Source organism: Pundamilia nyererei, unplaced genomic scaffold (genome assembly GCF_000239375.1).
Source record: "Pundamilia nyererei isolate P.nyererei 1_Seehausen unplaced genomic scaffold, PunNye1.0 scaffold00336, whole genome shotgun sequence".
Classification (NCBI taxonomy): Eukaryota; Metazoa; Chordata; class Actinopteri; order Cichliformes; family Cichlidae; genus Pundamilia; species Pundamilia nyererei.
This window is the reverse complement of record NW_005187737.1, coordinates 425,472-428,515: the sequence shown is the minus strand read 5'-3', so window position 1 is coordinate 428,515 and position 3,044 is coordinate 425,472.

Here is a 3,044-nt window from a genome sequence, read left to right as displayed (position 1 = left end):
GCTTGGCATCTAATCGCAGGGATCCTCTTTTCTTTACTCTGTTTATATGGTTGTTGGTGTTAGCTTATTGTTATTATCAAAAGTTTAACTTTTATTATTGGCTCATATAAACTATTAGTTTAGGTCTTTTGTGCTTTTTTCCCTGCACTTTAATCTTAGTTTTGGTTGATGTATGTTATTATTCTTATTAGTGGCAGCCTCCCAAGGGTTCCTGGTTGTTCCTCCCTTTGTGTTTCCTTACTCCTGACTTGTTCAGTGTGTATGCGGGTCTGTGTAGGTCTCTGGGGTTATTTTTATCTGTTTAACTGTGAATGTTCGTATAGCTTCCAGTCTGCCCTCCCCAAAGCCCCGACTGTGACTGATTGTGTGTTACTCTCACCTGCATCTCGTTCCTCACCTGTTTGTCACTTCTCAGTGTATTTATAGTTTGGCCTTTGTTATAACACCTGTGTTTCCGCCCTTTGGTGCTGCTCATTTTGCCTCGGTCCCAGTTTGATTCCTGATTTGTTGCTCCTCCCGTTCTGAGAGATTCTTCTTATTATCTGTAAAAATAAATGTTCAATGGACTGGCAAATACAGGCTGAACATTTGAATGTTTTGAGTGGAAAAAAAACCTGTAAAGAATTTATCTGTGGGTTTGTTTGTTTGTTTTTTAAATAAATGTCAAACAGAATTGTTTTTTATTGTACATATTCCTTGCTGTAAGCAATGAAAAATGATGCAAAATGTGACCTGTTACTTCTGTCATATATATAATATTGGGTACATACACTGTCTTAACTGGGTACACCAGTTCAGCTGCTCATTGCTGCAAGTAACTAATCAGCCAATCAAATAGCAGCAAGCTAATGCATTCAGCTATATAGACATGATGAAGACAACCTGCAAAACTTCAAACTGAGCATCAGAATGAGGAAGAAATGTGATTTAAGTGGCTTTGAATGTGTCATGGTTGTTGGTCTGAGTATTTCAGAAACTGGTGATTTATTAGGATTTTCCCACAAAAACATCTCTGTGGTTTAAAGAGTACAGTCTGAAAAAAAAAAGGAAAATATCCGGTGCGCAGCAGATCTCTGCGTAAAAATGTCTTGTTCAGGCCTGAAGTCAGAGAGGAATAGGCCAGATTGCTTAGTAAGTAAGTGTAAGTAAGGTATGCAGAAGCGCATCTCTGAATCCACAACACACTGGCCTTGGAAGCAGATGTGCTACATCAGCAGAAGGCCACACCAGGTGCCACTCCTGTCTGCTAAGAACACAAAACTGAGGCTACAATTCAAACTGGACAACAGATGATGAGAAATGTGTTACTTAGTCTGATGCGTATCAAGCTCTGCTCTGACTTTTGGAAAGGAGGGTCAGAATTTGGAACAAACGTGGATTCATTAATGTTTCAGGCTCGAGGTGCATTAATGTGGGGGAACATTTTGTTGGCACACTTTGGACCCCTTAGTACAAACTAAGCATCATTTAAACCCCACAGCCTGATGTTGACCATGTCCATCCCTTTATGGCCACAGTGCAGCATCTCCTTATTGCTGCTACACACCATGTCCCAAAGCTCAGATGAAACCGGTTTCTTGAACATGACAGTGGGTCCACTGAACTCAAATGACCTCCACAGCCATGAGATCTCAGGCCGACAGAGCACCTTTGGGATGTGGATGAGGAGGAGATTCTCATCATGGATGAGCACCAACTGTGTGATGCTGTCATGTCAACATGGATCGACATTCCCGAGGAATCTGTGCCATGAAGTATTAAAGCAGCTCTGAAGGAAAACGGCTCCAACCTGGTACTAGTGACCAATGAGTGCAGATGTTAGTGCCTTTCATTTAAAAAATATAATTTAATCTTTTTTTCCTTTTTTTTATGAGACCTTTTAAATAACATGATAATAAATCCAAAAGCAGGACTTGGCTTAATGGGTTAATTAATGGATTAATACATGAATTACTAAATAGTCAGTGATAAGTCTCAACACTCAAAGTCAGAAATTGATGTGAAGGTGTGAAATGACAGTGTTAGTATTTGCTGCCATCTGGTGGTTAAATCTGCACCCGTCAACACTCCCAACCCCACTCCAGCGCTTCACTCACCGTAACCACACGGCGAACGGATATTGCAATTTTTTTTATTGCGATACTGAGTTACCTGACAAAATACAGTCATGTGTTTTTACACTGAAAAGAAATAGTGAGCTCTCACAATGAACACATGCTTCACGCACACATACACGCACACGTACACGCACACATACGCGCACGCCACATTCGCAGAACCTTCGCGTTAAAATGAAAAAAGCATGCAATAATGTTCAAAACACATCTCAAAACTGAACCTCCTCCCCTCCCCCGACTCGGCTGATCCAAAAACTCCAGAAATGTTGGAATGTCCACATGTTTAGGTTCGATATCTACCCAACAAATTCAACTATTCAAAGTTAGTTTTAAATACACACAATAATGATCATCGATAACGACACTGAGTCGAACAGTCAGTCGATAGTGATGACTTGCAGCAGGAAGTCACCAAGAGGCTGGCGACGTGCACATTTACATTCTACCAGTCGCCGCGAGGCTCCCGGTTTTATTGGTCAGACTGTCCTCTCAGTCCGCTTATAACAAAAAGAAAGAAAGAAAAACAGGCTCGGCCAACAGTAGAACTCAAAAGCGGTGAATCGAAACATGAAACGGATGCAGTTCTGAAAAGGAATAAACACTGAGAGAGATTTTAAATACATTCGCGAGTCATTCAGTAAAATCTGTTGTCCTGGTGTGTGGATGTGATGCGCTTCCGTCTTTTTTCTTCCCTCACTTGGTTTAAAAACAGAGAGAGATGATGCCTTTCTATCACTTCCCTCCTACTCGCCCATTACTCCACCTGCCAAAACCATTAAATAGAATACGCAAGCTGGGAGAAGAGCTTCTTCTTCTTCTTTGCTTTCCTTTTTTTTCTCTTCAGGAAGTAAAAATAAAATAGTCTTTGTGGGGGAGCCTAAAAATAAACAGCTGATTTAAAGCTTCCCTCATGATTTCTTTCAAAGC